Genomic DNA, 19,133 nt, shown 5'->3' with positions numbered 1-19,133 from the left:
AATTTTTGGAGTCAGATATATTCCTCTGTAATGAATCGGGGGTGTTGAGTCCAGTTCATTGTGTCAGGAGTAGGTGATGACTATTACATACTTGGTTTATGTAACGGTATCTGTGCTAATTTAAAACTGTGGTTTTATGCATCACCCCACCTCACCTTTCCCCTAAAGCAGGCAGAATATTGTTTGCTAAATGTGTGACCTGTTGTGTTTGTAATTCAGTTCATTTGATGCCATGTGTACATTCCCAATATCAGTGATATCTTATGATAAGATTCGTTACTCTGTTATCTTTCCTAACTCAGTTCATGTGTAGCCATATTTACAGGACCTTCATAAGTGATATCTTATGATAAGTTTCTTTTTCTGTGTAACTTATTTCACTTAGAATCATCGTACCTGAATCCACTCATTTTGATGCTACTGGTCTTACGACATTGATTTAATGGCTGAGGGATATTCCATCGTATGTAAGTACCACAATTTCTTGAACCATTTTTGTCTTCCCTGGGATATTTAAGGTGTACCCAAGTTGAGGTTCTTGTAAGGAGTGCAGCCCTAAATTTTGGGGTGGCTCTGTCTTATTGATTTTCAGTTTTCCCAAGGTATATTCCCTAGATAGGAAGTGCCGTTGGCTCTGTAGCTCTGTTTCTTACTTGTTTTAGGGAACACAATGCACTGGTCCCAAGAGGGAGTTGGCAATTTACATCCCGTCAATCAGCATAACCATGCTCCCTGTTCTCCAGTGCCTGTCTTGGCTTTCTGGTTTTTACACATTTTGAGGATGTCCCTTTTGATCTGTGGGAATTGATACTTCTGTGTAGTGCAGATTTGCATTGCCCGCTTGCTTGCTTGGCCAAAAAAGGGCGTATGCATTTTCTCCTGAATATATTCAGGAGAAAACGTATACACCCTATTTGGCCAAGTGCATCATTGTCGACGTTGTCCCCCTCTTCCTGTGCTTTAAAGGTGATTCCAACGTACCCCTTGAAATCTGTTTCCTGCTGTTCTGCCTCTCCTTCAAGTCTGCCTCGATGCCTTCCCTCAACAGATTTATGGATGATAGTTGTCCTTTATTATTCTGCCAGTTTGTGAATTGCAGTGTCCCTGAGCTCCATTTTTAACTCGTTTTTGTGAGCTGAATGCAAGTCCAAAATTTTGGTTCGGGACCTATCCAGGTTCCCGACAGGTGCCTGAGACTTTGGTTAATTCTTCTTCCTGCCAGGCAATTAGAGTGATATGTTCCCGTCCAAATGCCTAACAGCTACTCTCTCACTGGTTCTCCCTCTTCCCTTTCATAGTCTGCCAAATTGGCAACCTGTGCGAACCAGGAGTTTAAAGGGCCTGTCTCTCCAAGTTGGCAGATTGATAGTAAAGCAGTTGGAAAGTAATAACGGAGCACCAGGAGAGGGACTATTACTTGAGTTTTAGAAACCTTTCGTATTCACAGTGTGTCCGTGCTCTAGGTTTCCCGTATATGTTATAGCTGTAGTAATATTACCTTCAACCTGGAGAGTTGGGACCCATGGAAAGGGTGCCATGCATTATTGCTTTATAGGGTCTGCATTTGCTCACCCAATCTCACCAATTCTCTCAGTCCCAAGTGTACAGCCTTATGCCACATCCAGCTGTCGTTGTAGATAGGGTCATTCCATGTTTCATCAGAAACCCTGAAGGAATTGCAAAGAATTTCCCTGTTTTTTTGTTTTGTTTTTGAAATTCCTTTTTATAGTGGGTTTGAGCTGATTCTCACTTCCATGTTTATGCCAGTCTAGACACACTTGATTCCCTTATGGAGACATATCAAGACATAGGTTTTAAGATTCTTACTAGTCAGTTTTATTCCTCTGCTGGAAATATGGGGTGTTGAGTCCCTTGCACTGTGGAAGGGGTAGGTCTTCTCTGTTCCATAGTTGGTTTTTGGAACACTACCTCTGCTTATATCAAACTCTGGTTTTATGCATCACCCCACCTCTCCTTCCCCCTTAAGCAGGCAAAAGAGTGTTTTCTACATGTGAGACACTGTTCTGTTTCCTAACTCAGTTCATGTGTAGCCATCTTTACAGGATCTTCATAAGTGAAATCTTATGATAAGTTTCTTTTTCTGTGTGACTTATTCCACTTAGAATCATCGTACCTGAATCCACTCATTTTGCTGCTACTGCCCTTATGACATTGATTTCATGGCTGAAGGATATTCAATCATACGTAAGTACCACAATTTCTTGAACCATTTTTGTCTATCCCGGAATATTTAAGGTGTACCCAAGCTGAGGTTCTTATAAGCAATGCAGCCCTAAATTTTGGTGTGGCTCTGTCTTATTGATTTTCAGTTTTCCCAAGGTATATTCCCTAGACTGGAAGTGCCCTTGGCTTTGTAGCTCTGTTGTTTACTTGTATTAGGGAACACAGTGCACTCCTCCAGAGAGGCAGTTGGCAATTTACATCCCGCCCATCAGCATAACAAGGCTCCCTGTTCTCCAGGGCCTGTCTTGCCTTTCTGGTTTTTACACTTTTTGTGGTTGTCCCATTTGACCGGTGGGAAGTGATACTTCTTTGTAGTGCAGATTTGCACTGCCCACTTGCTTCCTTGGCCAAAATTGATGTATTTGTTTTCTCCTGAATATATTCAGGAGAAAATGCTTACACAGTTTTTGGACAAGTGCATCATTTTCAAAGTTGTGCCCCTCTTCCTGTGCTTTACAGGAGATTCCAACGTAACTCTTGAAATTTGTTTCCTGATATTCTGACTCATTTTCAAATGCATCTCGTTGCCTTCCCACAACAGAATTTAGAAAATAGTTGTCCATTACTACTCTTCCAGTTTGGAATTGCTGTGCTCCTGCACTCCATTATTCACCACGTTTTTTGAGAGCTGAATGCAAGTCCAAAATTTTGGTTCAGGACCTATACTTGTTCCCGGTGGGGCGCAGAGACATTGGTTAATTCTTCTTCCTGCCTGGAAATTAGAGTGACATGTGCCCTTCCAAATGCCTAACTGCTACTCTCTCATTGGTTCTCCCTCTTCCCTTTCATCATCTGCCAAATTGGCAACCTGTGCGAACGAGGAGGATAAAGGGCCTATCTCTCCAAGTTGGGAGATTGATACTAAAGCAGTTGGAAAGTCAACACGGAGCACCAGGAGAGGGAATATTATTTGAGTTTTAGAAACCTTTCGTATTCACAGTGAGTCCATTCTCTAGGTTTCCGGTATGTCATATCTGTAGTAATATTCCCTTCAACCTGGAGAGTTGAGACCCATGGAATGGTTGCCATGCATTATGGCTTTAAAGCGTCTGCATTTGCTCACCCAATCTCACCAATCCTCTCAGTCCCAGGTGTCCAGCCTTATGCCATATCCAGCTGTCATTGTAGACAGGGTCTTCCCAGGTTTCATCAGAGACCCTGAAGGAATTGGAAAGAATTTCCCTGTTTTTCTGATTTGGTTTAGAAATTCCTTTTTATAGTGGGTTTGAGCTGATTCTCGCTGCCATGTTTATGCCCGTCTGGACACACTTGATTCCTTTACGGAGAGATATCAATACATAGGTTTTAAATTCTTACTTGTCAGATATATTGCTCTGCGGGAAATATGGGGTTTTGAGTCCCTTTCACTGAGGAAGGTGTAGGTCTTGTCTATTCCTTAGTAGATTTCTGGAACTTTACCTGTGCTTATATCAAACTCTGGTTTTATGCATCACCCCACGTCTCCTTCCCCCTTAAGCAGGCATAAGTGTGATTTCTAAATGTGAGACACTGTTCTCTTTCCTAACTCAGTTCATGTGTAGCCATGTTTACAGGATCTTCATAAGTGATATCTTATGGTAAGTTTCTTTTTCTGTGTGACTTATTTCACTTAGAATCATCGTACCTGAATCCACTTATTTTGCTGCTCCTGGTCTTATGACATAGATTTCATGGCTGAGGGACATTCCATCATATTTAAGTACCACAATTTTTTGAACCAATTTTATATTTCCTGGGATATTTAAGGTGTACCCTAGTTGAGGTTCTTGTAAGCAGTGCAGCCCTAAATTTGTGGGTGGCTGTGTCTTATTGATTTTCAGTTTTCCCAAGGTATATTCCCTAGACTGGAAGTGCCCTTGGCTCTGTAGCTCTGTTGTTTACTTGTTTTAGGGAACATAATGCACTCCTCCAGAGAGGCAGTGGGCAATTTACATCCCGCCAATCATCATAACAATGCTCCCTGTTCTCCAGGGCCTGTCTTGCCTTTCAGGTTTTTACACATTTTGTGGACGTCCCTTTTGACCGGTGAGAAGTGATAATTCTTAGTAGTGCAGATTTCCATTGCTTGCTTGCTTGCTTGGACAAACAGGGCGTATTCGTTTTCTCCTGAATATATTCAGCAGAAAACTCATAGCCCTTTTTGGCCAAGGGCATCATTGTCGAAGTTGTGCCCCTCTTCCTGTACTTTAAGGGTGATTCCAACGTACCTCTTGAAATCTGTTTCCTGCTATTCTGCCTCGTTTTCAGGTGTACCTCGTTGTGTTCCCTCAGTAGAATTTTGGACGATAGTTGTCCATTATTCCTGTGACATTTTGTGAATTGCTGTGCCCCTGAGCTCCATTTTTCAACTCGTATTTTTGTGAGTTGAACGCAAGTCCAAAATTTTGGTTCAGGACAGACACTGGTGCCCGGGGGGTGGCTGAGACTTTGGTTAATTCTTCTTCCTGCCGGGAAATTAGAGTGACATGTGCCCGTGCATATGCCTAACAGCTACTCTCTCATTGGTTCTCCCTATTCCCTATCATCCTCTGCCAAATTTGCAACCTGTGCGAACCAGGAGGTTAAACGGGCTGTCTCTGCAAGTTGGGAGATTGATAGGAAAGGAGTTGGAAAGTGAAATCGGAGCACCAGGAGAGGGACAATTCGTTGAGATTTAGAAACCTTTCGTATTCACACTGTGTCCATTCTCTATGTTTCCCGTACATGTTATACATGTAGTAATATTCCCTTCAACCTGGAGAGTTGGGACCCATGGAATGGGTACCATGAATTATTTCTTTAAGGGGTCTGCAGTTGCTCACCCAATCTCACCAATCCTCTCAGTCCCAAGTGTCCAGCCTTATGCCACATCCAGCTGTCATTGTAGACAGGGTCATTCCAGGTTTCATCAGAGACCCTGAAGGAATTGTAAAGAATTTCCCTTTTTTTTTTGTTTTCTTTTTGAAATTCCTTTTTATAGTCGGTTTGAGCTGATTCTCGCTGCCATGTTTATGCCAGTCTAGACACACTTGATTCCCTTACACAGACATATCAATACATAGTTTTTAAGATTCTTAATAGTCAGATACATTCCTCTGTGGGAAATAAGGGGTTTTCAGTCCCTTTCACGGAGGAAGGTGTAGTTCTTGTGTATTCCATAGTTGGTTTTTGGAACGGTACCTGTGCTTATATCAAATTCTGGTTTTTATGCATCACCCCACCTCTCCTTCCCACTTAAGCAGGCATAAGAGTGTTTTCTAAATGTGTGGTTCTTTTCTCTTTCCTCACTCAGTTCAAGTGTAGCGATTTTTACAGTATCTTCATAAGTGATATCTTATTATAAGTTTCTTTTTCTCTGTGACTTATTTCACTTAGAATCATCGTACCTGAATCCACTCATTTTGCTGCTACTGGTCTTATGACACTGATTTCATTACTGAGGCATATTCCATTGTACGTAAGTACCACAATATTTTTTTTTAATTTTTTTAAATTAGTTTCTGCTTTATAACAAAGTGAATCAGTCATACATATACATCTGTTCCCAAATCCCTTCCCTCATTCATCTCCCTCCCTCCGTCCCTCTCCATCCCACCCCTCCAGGCGGTCACATAGCACTGAGCTGATCTAACTTAGTACCACAATTTTTTGAACCATTTTTCTATTTCCTGTGATATTTAACCTGTACCCAAGTTGAGGTTCTTGTAAGCAGTGTATCCCTGAATTTGGGGGTGGCTTTGTCTTATTGATTTTCAGTTTTCCCAAATTATATACCCTAGACTGAAATTGCCTTTGGCTCTCTATCTCTGTAGTTTACTTGTTTTACGGAACACAATGCACTCCTCCAGTGAGGCAGGTGGCAATTTACATCCCGCCCATCAGCATAACAAGGTTCCCTGTTCTACAGGGCCTGTCTTGCCTTTCTGGTTTTTACACATTTTGTGGATGTCCCTTTTGACCGGTGGGAAGTGATACTTCATTGTTGTGCAGATTTGCATTGTCAGCTTGCTTGCTTGGCCAGAAAGGGCGTATGCGTTTTCTCCTGAATATATTCAGGAGGAAACGCATACACCCTTATTGGCCAAGTGCATCATTGTCGAACTTCTGCCCCTCATCCTGTGCTTTAAAGGCAATTCCAAAGTACCTTTTGATATTTGTTTCCTGCTATTCTGCCTCGATTTCAAGTCCTCCTCGTGGCCTTCCCTCAACAGATTTTTGGACGATAGTTGTCCTTTATTACTCTGACAGTTTGTGAATTGCTGTGTCCCTGAGCTCCATTTTTCAACTCGTTTTTTGTGAGCTGAACGCAAGTCCAAAATTTTGGTTCAGGACCTATACTGGTTCCCAGTGGGTGGCTGAGAATTTGGTTAATTCTTATTCTTGCCGGGAAATTAGAGTGACATGTGCCCATCCAAATGCCTAACAGCTACTCTCTCATTGGTTCTCCCTCTTCCCTTTCATCCTCTGCCAAATTGGCAACGTGTGCGAACGAGGAGGTTAAAGGGGCTGTCTCTCCAAGTTGGGAGATTGATAGTAAAGCAGTTGGAAAGTCAAACTGGAGCACCAGGAGAGGCACGATTCATTGAGATTTAGAAACCTTACCTATTCACAGTGTATCCATTCTCTAGGTTTCCAGTACATGTTATACCTGTGGTAATAGTCCCTTCAACCTGGATAGTTGGGCCCCATGGAATGGGTGCAATACATTATTGCTTTAAAGGGTCTGCATTTGCTCACCTAATCTCACCAAACCTCTCAGTCCCAAGTGTCCAGTCTTATGCCACATCCAGCTATCATTGTAGACACGGGCATTCCAGGGATCATCAGAGACCCTGAAGGAATTGTAAAGAATTTCCCTGTTTTGTGTTTTGTTTTTGAAATTCCTTTTTATAGTGGGCTTGAGCTTATTCTCGCTGCCATGTTTTATGCCGGTGTAGACACACTTGATTCCCTTGTAGAGACATATCAATGCATAGGTTTTAAGATTCTTACTAGTCAGATCTATTCCTCTTTGGGAAATATCGGGTTTTGAGTCTCTTTCACTGAGGAAGGTGTAGGTCTTGTCTATTCCATAGTTGTTTTTTGGAACGGTACCTGTGCTTATATCAAACGCTTGTTTTTATGCATCACCCCACCTCTCCTTCCCCCTTAAGCCGGCATAAGAGTGTTTTCTAAATATGAGGCTCTTTTCTCATTCCCCACTCAGTTGTAGTGTAGGCATGTTTACAGGATCTTTATAAGTGATATCTTATGATAAGTTTCTTTTTCTGTGTGACTTATTTCACTTAGGATCATCGTACCTGAATCCACTCATTTTGCTGCTACTGGTCTTATGACATTCATTTCATGGCTGAGGGATATTCCATCGTACGTAAGTACCACAAATTTTTGAACCGTTTTTCTATTTCCTGGGATATTTAACCTGTACAAAAGTTGAGGTTCTTGTAAGCAGTGTAGCCTTGACTTTGGGGGTGGCTCTGTCTTATTGATTTTCAGTTTTCCCAAGGTATATTCCCTAGGCTGGAAGTGCCTTTGGCTCTGAAGATCTGTTGTTTACTTGTTCTAGGGAACACAATGCACTCCTCCAGTGAGGCTGTTGGCAATTTACATCCTGCCCATCAGTATAACAAGGCTCCCTGTTCTCCAGGGCCTGTCTTGCCTTTCGGGTTTTTACACATTTCGTGGATGTCGCTTTTGACCGGTGGGAAGTCATACATCTTTGTTGTGCAGATTTACGTTGCCCGCATGCTTGCTTGGCCAAAAGGGGCGTATGCGTTTTCTCCTGAATGTATTCAGGCGAAAACACATACACGCTTTTTGGCCACGTGCATCATTGTCGAAGTTCTGCCCCACTTCCTGTGCTTTAAAGGCGATTCCAACGTACCTCTTGAAATCTGTTTCCTTCTATTCTGCCTCGCATTCAAGTCCACCTCGCTGCCTTCCATCAACAGATTTTTGGACGATTGTTGTCCTTTATTTCTCTGCCAGTTTGTGAATGGCTGTGCCCCTGAGCTCCACATTTCAACTCGCTATTTGTTAGCTGAACGCAAGTACAGAATTTTTGTTCAGGACCTATACTGGTTCCCGGATGGTGGCTGAGACTTTGGTTAATTCTTCTTCCTGCTGGAAAATTAGAGTGACATGTGCCCTTCCAAATGCCTAACAGCTACTCTCTCATTGGTCCTCCCTCTTCCCTTTCATTCTCAGCCAAATTGGCAACCTGTGCGAACGAGGAGTTTAAAGGGGCTGTCTCTCCAAGTTGGGATATTGATACTAGAGAAGTTGGGAAAACAAACTGGACCACCGGGAGAGGGACTATTCGTTGAGTTTAAGAAAACTTTCCTATTCACCGTGTATCCATTTTCTAGGTTTCCCGTACATGTTATAGCTGTAGTAATATTCCCTTCAACCTGTAGAGTTGGGACACATGGAATGGGTGCCATGCATTATTGCTTTAAAGGGTCTGCATTTGCTCACCCAATCTCACCTATCCTCTCAGTCCCAAGTGTCCAGCCTTATGCCACATCCACCTTTCATTGGAGACAGATTCATGCCAGGATTCATCAGAGACCCTGAAGGAACTGTAAAGAATTTCCCTGTTTTTTAATTTTGTTTTTGAAATTCCTTTTTATAGTGGGTTTGACCTGATTCTCGCTGCCATGTTTATGCCAGTCAAGACACACTTGATTCCCTTATGGAGACATATCAATGCATAGGTTTTAATATTCTTACTAGTAAGATATAATCCTCTTCGCGGAATATGGGATGTTGTATCCCTTTCACTGAGGAAGGTGTAGGTCTTGTGTATTCCATAGTTGGTGTTTGGAACGGTACCTGTACTAATATCAAACTCTGGTTTTATGCATCACGCCACCTCTCCTTCCCCCTTAAGCAGGCATAAGAGTGTTTTCTAAATATGAGACGTTGTTCTATTTCCTAACTCATTTCATGTGTAGCCATGTTTACAGGATCTTCATAAGTGATATATTATGATAAGGTTCATTTTCTGTGTGACTTATTTCACTTAGAATCATCGTAGCGGTATCCACTCATTTTGCTGCTACTGGTCTTTTGACATTGATTTCATGATTGAGGGATAATCCATCGGATATTAGTACCACAAATTTTTGAACAATTTTTATCTTTCCTGGGAAATTTAAGGTGTACACAAGTTGAGGTTCTTGTAAGCAGTGCAGCCCTAAATTTTTGGGTGGATCTGTCTTATTGATTTTCAGTTTTCCCAAGATATATTCCCTAGACTGGATGCGTCCTTGGCTCTGTAGCTCTGTTGTTTACTTGTTTTAGGGAACACAATGCACTCCTCCATATAGGCAGTTTGCAATTTATATCCCGCCCATCAGCATAACAAGGCTCCCTGTTCTCCAGGGCCTGTCTTTCCTTTCTGGTTTTTACACATTTTGTGGATGTACCTTTTTAATGGTGGGAAGTGATACTTCTTTTTAGTGCAGATTTGCATTCTCCACTTGTTTACTTGGCCAAAAAGGTGGTATGCATCTTCTCCTGAATATATTCACGTGAAAACCCATATGCTCTTTATGGCCGTTTCCATAATTTTCGAAGTTGTGATGCTTTTTCTGTGTTTAAAGTTGATTCCAGTGTACCTCTTGAAATCTGTTTCGTGCCATTCAGCCTCATTTTCAATTCCGCCTCGTGGCTTTCCCTCAACAGATTTTTGGAAGAGAGTAGTCCTTTTTAACTCTGCAGGTTAGTGAATTTCTGTGGCTCTGAGCTCCATTTTTCTACTCGCGTTTTTGTGAGCTGACCGCAAATCCACCATTTTGCTTCAGGACCTATACTTTTTCTGGGGGGGCAGGATGAGACTTTGGTTAATTCCTCTTCATGACGGGAAATTAGAGTGACATGTGGCTGTCCAAATGCCTACAGCTACTCTCTCATTGGTTCTCTCTCTTCCCTTATATCCTCTGCACAATGTGCCCACTGTTTGAATCAGGAGGTTATAGGGGCTGGCTCTCCAAGTTAGGAGATTGATAGTAAAGCAGTTGGAATGTCAAACTGGAGCACAAGGAGAGAAAAAAGTAGTAGATCTTTAGAAACCTTTCACCATCAGAGTGTTTCCATTCTCTACGTTCCCCTACATGTTATAACTGTAGTGATATTCCTTTCTACCTGGAGAGTTGGGAACCATTGAATGGGTGACAGGCATTATTTCTTTTAAGTGTCTGCATTTTTTCACCCAATCTCACCAGTCCTCTCAGCCCCAAGTGACCAGCCTTATGCCACATCCAGCTGTCATTGTAGATAGGGTCATTCCAAGGTTTCATTAGAACCCCTGAAGGAATTGTGTAAGAATTTTACTCTTTTTATGTTTTGTTTTAAAATTCATTTTTTAGTGGGTTTGAGCTGATTCTCACTGCCATGTTTATGTCGTTCTAGATACACTTGGTTCCCTTATGGAGACATATCAATACATAGGTTTTAAAATTCTTACTAGTCAGATATATTTCTCTCCGGGGAATAGGGATGTTGAGTTCCGTTCACTGAGGAAGGAGTAGTGTTTGTCTCTTCTCTTTTTGGATTATGGAACGGTTCCTGTGCTAATATCAAACTTTTGTTTTGTGCATCTCCCCACCTCTCTTTCCCCTTAAGTTAGCATAAGAGTGTTTTCTAAATCTGAGAATCTGTTCTCTTCCCTAATTCAGTTTATATGTAGCCATGTTTACATTCCCTTCATAATTGATATCTTTTGTCAGAATGCACCATGGCCCTTGTCATAATAATGCTCCATGACCCCTGTCATCACAATGCTCCATGCCCTGGTTATCACAATGCTCCTAGTCCCTTGTCATCACAATTCTCCACGTCCTTGTCATCACAATGCTACATGACACTTCTCATCACAATGTTACATACTCTTGTCATCACAATTCTCCATGCACTTGTCATTGCAATGCTCCATGCACTTGTCATCACAATGCTCCATGCACTTGTCATCACAATGCTTCATGCCCTTGTCATCACAATGCTCCATGACCCCTCTCATCACAATGCTCCCTGAAACCTGTCATCACAATGCTTCATGCCACTTGTCCTTACAGTGCTCCATGATGCTCGACCTCACAATTACCCAAGGTCTTCTCATCACAATGCTCCACGGTTTTGCCATCACCATGCTCCATGCCTTGTCATCTCAAAGCTCAATGTCCCTTGTCCTCACAATTCCCCACGTCCTTGTCATTACAATGCTCCATGGCACTTCACATCACAATGTCATATGCTCTTGTCATCACAATACTCCATGCACTTGTCATAGCGATGCTCCATGACCCCTGTCATAGGAAGCTCCATGCGCTTATCATCACAATGTTTCACAAACTGGACATTAAAATTATCAATGGCCCTTGATATCACAATGCTCCATGCCCTTGTCATCACAGTGCTCCTTTACATTGTCACAACAATCCTCCATGACACTTGGCATCACAATGCTCAATGATATTGTCATCAAACTGGAACATGACATATTTCATCACCCTGCTCCCTGACAACTTTCTTCACAATAAGCCATGACCTTGTCATCACAGTGCCCCATGCCCTTGTCGTCACAATATGCCATGCCAACTCTTATCACAATAATCCATGAAACTTGTCAGAACAATGCTCCATGCCAATTTTCATCACAATGCTCCATGAACGCTGTCATCACAATGCACCATGCCCATCATCATAATGCTTCATGCTATTGTCATCACAATGAAATCAAAATGCTCCATGGCCTATGTCATCACAATGCTCCACACCCTTGTGATCACAATGTTCAATAACACTTGTCATCACAATGCCCCATGACCTTGGTCATCACAATTATCCACGTCTTCTCATCACAATGCACCATGATTTTTGTCATCACAATGCTCATTACACTTGTCGGCAAAATGCTCCCTGACTATTGCCATCAGTATGCACATTGAACTCTTTCATGAGAAAGCTCCATGCTTTTTATATCACAATGATCCATGCCCTTTTCATCACAATGCTCCAAGACCCCTGTGATCACAATGCTCTTTGCACTTGTCATCACAAATCTCCATGATGCATGTCATCAGAATGCTCCATGGCCTTCTCATCATAATGTTCCATGCCCTTGTCATCACAAAGCTCCAAGACACCTGTAATCAAAATGTTCCCTGCTCCTTTTCATCAGAATGCTCCATGAGACATGTCATCACAAGGTTCCATGGTCTTCACATCACAGTGCTCCAGGACGTTGTCATCACAGTGCTCCATTCCCTTGTCATCACAATACTCCATGACCCCTGTCATCAAAATACTCCATGAACATTTTCACCCAAATGATCCATGACCCTTCTCATCAAAATGATGCATGCCCATGTCATCCCAATGCTCCATAACACCTGTATTCACAATGCTCCGTGACGCTTGTCATCACATTGCTCCATGATACCTGTCATCAAAATACTCCATGCCTTTGTCAGCAAAATGCTACATGACCTTATCATTACAATGCTCTATGTGCTTGTCATCACCTTACTCCATTACCATTGCCATCACAATCCTCCATGAAACTTGGGATCACATTGCTTCAGGCCTTTGTCATCAAAATGGTCCATGCTCCTTTAAATCAAAATGAGCCAAGACCTCTGTCATCACAATGCTCCAATCCCTTGTGATCACAATGTTCCATAACACTTGTCATCACAACGCTCCATGATGCGTTTCATCACAATACTCCATGCCCTTTTCATCACAATGCTCCATGACATTTGTCATCACAATATTCTATTAAATTTGTCATCACAATACTACCTAGAATTGTCATCGCAATGGACCATGACATATGTCATCACAATGCTCCCTGACACCTGTCTTCACAGTACTCCATGACCTTCTCTTCACAATGATCCATGGCCTTGTCATCACAATGCACCATGTCCACTGGCATCACAATAATCTATGAAAGTTGTCAGACCAATGATCCAAGACCCTGTCATCACAATACTCCATGCTCTTGTCATCAAAATGCTCCATGACTTGTCATCACAAAGCTCCATGACCCATGACCCATGTATCACAGTGTTCCGTGCACTCCTCATCACAATGCTCCATGCCCACACTCATCACAATAATCCATGAAATATTTCAGAACAATGCTCCATGCCCTTCTCATCAAAATGCTCCATTACCCCTGTCATAACAATGCTCCATGACCCCTGCCATCACAATGTTACACGGCCTTGTCATCACAAGGCTCCATGACACTTGTCATCACAATGCTCAAGAACACTGTATTCACAATGCTCCATGACCTCGTCATCACAAAGCTGCATGATGCAGGTCATCAGAATGCTCCATGGCCTTCTCATCACCATGATCCATGCCCTTGTCATCACAATGCTCCAAGACCCCTGTAATCACAATGCCCCATGCCCCTTTTCAACAGAATGCTCCATGAGATTTCTCATCAAAGTCTCCATGGTCTTCTCATCACAATGCTCCAGCACCTTGTCATCACCATGCTCCATTCCCTTGTCATCACAATGCTCCATGACCACTGTCATCACAATACTCCATGAACATATTCAGCCAAATGCTCCATGACCTAATCATCACAATGCTCCATGAGCAATATCATCCCTATTCTCCATGACAACTGTCATCACAACACTCCATGACACCTGACAACACAATGATCCGGGACCCTTGTAATCACAGTGCTCCATTCCCTAGTCATCACAATGCTCCATGACCCCTGTCATCACAATACTCCATGAATATTTTCAGCCCAATGCCTCATGACCCCTGCCATCACAATGTTCAATGGCCTTGTCATCACAAAGCTCCATGACACTTGTCATCACAATGCTCAAGACACCTGTAATTACAATGTTCCATGCCCTTTTCATCCCATTGCTCCATGACCCCTGTATTCACAATGATCCATGACGCTTGTCATCATAGTGTTCCATGACACCTGTCATCACAATGCTCCCTGCCCTTCTCATCAACATGCACCACACCATTCTCATCAAAATGCTCCATGACCATTGTCATCTCAAAGATCCATGACCCTTGGCATCACAATGCTCCATGTCATTGTCATCATAATGCTCCATGAACGGTCTCATCACATTGCTTCATGTTCTTGTCATCACAAAGCCCCATGACACATGTCATCAGAATGCTCCATGTCCTTCTCATCACAGGGCTCCATGTCCTTGTCATCACAATGCTCCATTACACCTGTCATAACAATGCTCCATACCCCTGCCATCACGATGTTCCATGGCCTTGTCATCACAAGGCTCCATGACCCTTCTCATCACAATGCTCCAAGACGCCTGTAATCACAATACGCCATGCACCTTTTCAATTCAATGATTCATGAAACCTGTCATCACAATGCACCATGCCCATCATCATAATGCTTCATTGCTATTGTCATCACAATGAAATCAAAATGCTCCATGACCTCTATCATAACAATGCTCCAAACCCTTCTGATCACAATATTCCATAAAACTTGTCATCATAATGCGCCATGACGCTCGTCAACACAATTATCCATGGTCTTCTCATCACAATGCTTCATGACCTCTGTCATCACAGTGCTCAATACACTTGTTATCAAAACGTTCCCTGAAACTTGTAGTCTGTATGCTCCTTGATCTCTGTCATCACACGGCTCCATGCCTTTTTCATCACAGTGATCCATGCCCTTTTCATCACAATGCTCCAAGACCGCTGTAATCACAATGCTCTATTCTCTTGTCATCACAAAGCTCAATGACGCATGTCATCAGAATGCACCCTGGCCTTCTCCTCACAATGTTCCATGCCCTTTCCATCACAATTTTCCAAGAACCTTGTTATCACAATGCTCCATGTCCCTTTTCATCAGTATGCTCCATGAGATTTGTCATCACAAGGCTCCATGGATTTCTCATCACAGTGCTCCAGGACCTTGTCATCACAATGCTTCAAGACCTTGTCATGAACATTCTCAATGGCCCTTGTCATCATAATGCTCCAAACCCTAGTCATCACAATGCTCCATTATATTTGTCATGACAATCCTCCTTTACATTTGGCATCACATTGCCCCCTGCCATTGTCATCGCAATGGACCATGACATATGTCATCACAATGCTCCCTGACACTTGTCTTCACAATACACCATGACCTTCTCATCCAAATGCTCCATGCCCTTGTCATCACAATGCTCCATGACCTTGTCATCACAATGCACCAAACAACTGTCATCACAATAATCTATGGAATTTTTCAAACCAGTGCTCCATGGTCTGTCATCACAATGCTCCCTGCGCTTGTCATCACAATGTTCGATGTCCCCTGTCATCACAATGCTCCGTGACTCCAGTCATCACAATGCTTCATAACGTTTTTCATCACAATGATCCATGCCCGCATCATCACAAGGCTCTGAGACCTTTGTAACCACAATGCTCCATGAACTTTTCATCACAATGCTACGTGACACTTGTCATCACAATGCTCCATGCCTTTGTCAGAACAATGCTCCATTACCCTTGTCATCACAATGTACCACGTGCTTTTTATCACAAAAGTCCACAACCTTTTCATCGTTACGCTCCATAAACCTTGTATTCACAATGCTCCATGCACAACTCTTTAAAATGCACTCTCACCAGAGATATCACAATGTTCCATCACTAGTCATCATAATACTCGCTCATCCCTGTAATCAAAATGTTCCATGACAACTGTCATCACAATGCTACATCCCCTTGTCATCACAATGTTCCAAAAAACCTATAATCACAATGCTCCATGCAACTTTTCATCAGAATGCTCCATGAGACTTGTCATCACAAGTCTCCATGGTCATCAATCAGAATGCTCCAGGACCTTGTCATCACCATGCTCCATTCCCTTTTCATCACAATGCTCAAAGACCCCTGTCAACACAATACTCCATGAACATTTTCAGCCCAATGTTCCATGACCTTCTCTTCACAATGTTCAATGCCCAATATCATCACAATGCTCCATGACCACTGTCATCACAACACTCCATGACACCTGACAACACAATGATCCAGAACTCGTGACATCACAATGCTCCATTCCCTATTCATCACAATGCTCCATGACCCCTGTCATCACAATACTCCTTGAACATTTTCAGCCCAATGCTCTATGACCCTTGTCATCACAATGATCCATGCCCTTGTCATCCTAATGCTCCATGACCCCTCTATTCACAATGTTCCGTGACGCTTGTCATCACAGTTCTCCATGACACCTGTCATCACAATGTTCCATGCCTTTGTCAGCAAAATGCTACATGACCTTGTCATTACAATGCTCTATGCGCTTGTCATCACAATACTGCATTACCATTGTCATCACAATCCTCCATGAACCTTGGGATCACATTGCTTCATGCCCTTGTCATCACAGTGCTCCATGATCATTGAAATCAAAATGATCCATGACCTCTGTCATCACAATGCTCCAAACACTTGTGATCACATAGTTACATAACACTTGTCAACACAACGCTCCATGATGCCTGTCATCACAATATTCCATGCCCTTTTCATCACAATGCTCCATGACCTTTGTCATCACAATTCTCAATACAATTGTCATCACAATGCTTCCTGACACTTGTCGTCAGAATGCTCCTTGAAACCTGTCACGAAAAGGCTCCATGCCTTTTTCATCACAATGCCCCATGCCGTTTTCATCACAATGCTCCATGCCATTATCATCAAATTTCTCCACAAGCTTGTCATCAGTATGCTCCATTACCCTTGTCATCACATTTCTCCATGCACTTGTCAGCACAATGCTCCCTGACCCTTGTCATCACAATGATCCAAGCCATTGTCATCACAATGCTCCATGCTCTTGTTATCACAATGCTCCATGACTCCTGTCATCACAATGCTCCGTTACTACAGTCATCACAATGATTCCTGACCTTGGCCATCACAATGGTCAATGCCCTTGTTATCAACAGTCTCTGTGACATTTTTCACCACAGTGCTCCATGAACTTTTCATCACAATGCTCCATGACCCTTGTCATCACAATGCACCATGTGCTTGTCAGGACAATGCTCCATGACACATGTCATCAAAATGCACCATGCTCTTGTCATCACAGTGCTCCACAATCTTGTCATCACAATGCTCCATTAACATTGTCATCACAATGCTCCATGCAATTCTCATTAAAATGCTCTCTCACCACTGATACCACAATGTTACATCTCTATTCGTCACAATATTTCCTCACCCCTGTCAAATGTTCCATGAATCCTGTCATCACAATACTACATGCATTATCATCACAAAGTTCTATGAACCCTGACATCACAATGTTCCATAACACCTGTCATCAAAATTCTCCATGACCCGTTTCATCAAAATGCTCCATGACCCCTGACATCACAATGTTCCATAACACCTATCATCAAAATGTTCCATGACCCTTTTCATCAAATTGCTCCATGACGATGCCATCACAATGCTCCCTGCCCTTCTCATCACAATGCACAACGCTCTTGTCATCAAAATGTTCCATGACTTTGGCATCACAAAGATCCGTGACGCGTGGCATCACAATGCTCCATATCATTTTCATCATATTGCTCCATGCCCTTGTCATCACAAATCTCCATGATACATGTCATCAGAATGCTCCATGGCCTTCTCATCACAATATTCCATGCCCTTGCCATCACAATGCTGCATTACCCCTGTCATAACAATGCTCCATGACCACTGGCATCACGATATCCCATGGACTTGTCATCACAAGGCTCCATGACCCTTCTCATCACAATGCTCCAAGACCCCTCTAATGACAATGCTCCATGCCCCTTTTCATCTCAATGATCCATGAACCCTGTCATCACAATGCACCATGCCCATCATCATAATGCTTCATGCTATTGTCATCACAATGAAATCAAAATGCTCCATGACCTCTGTCATAACAATGCTCCAAACCCTTGTGATCACAATATTCCATAACACTTGTCATCACAATGCCACATGACTCTCGTCATCACAATTATCCATGGTCTTCTCATCACAATGCTCCATGACCTTTGTTATCACAATGCTCAATACACTTGTCATCAGAATGCTCCCTGACACTTATTGTCTGTATGCTCCTTGAAACCTGTCACGAAAAGTATCCATGCCTTTTTCATTACAATGCCCCATGCCATTTTCATCACAATGCTCCATGCCATTGTCATCAAAATACACCACAAGCTAGTCATCAGAATGCTCCATGACCCTTGTCATCACAATTCTCCATGCACTTGTCAGCACAATGCTCCCTGACACTTGTCATCACAATGCTCCAAGCCATTGTCATCACAGTGCTCCATTACCTTTGTCATCAGAATCCTCCATGACATTTGGCATCACAATGCTCCATGCCATTGTCATCACAATGGGCCATTACTAATGTCATCACAATGATCCCTGACACCTGTCTTCACAATACTGCATGACCTGGTCATCACAATGCTCCATGCCCTTGTCATCACAATGCACCCTTCCAACTGTCATTGCAATAATACATGAAACTTATTATACCATTGCTCCATGCCCTTGTCATCACAATGCTACATGCCCTTGTTATCACAATGCTCCATGATCCCTGTAATCACAATGCTCCGTGACTCCAGTCATCACAATGCTTCATGACCTTTGTCATCACAATGGTCCATGCCCTCGTCATCAACAGTCTCTGTGCCATTTTTAACCACAATGCTCCATGAACTTTTCATCACAATGCTCTTTGACCCTTGTCATCACAAGGCCCTATGCCTTTCTCAGCACATTGCTCCTTGACCCTTGTCATCACAATGCTTCATGCCCTTGTCAGTACAATGCTCCACGAA

Source organism: Mesoplodon bidens (assembly GCF_964165515.1).
Source record: "Mesoplodon bidens genome assembly, contig: HAP1_SCAFFOLD_47, whole genome shotgun sequence".
Classification (NCBI taxonomy): Eukaryota; Metazoa; Chordata; class Mammalia; order Artiodactyla; family Ziphiidae; genus Mesoplodon; species Mesoplodon bidens.
The sequence above is the reverse complement of the archived record's forward strand: the minus strand, read 5'-3'. Positions refer to the sequence as shown.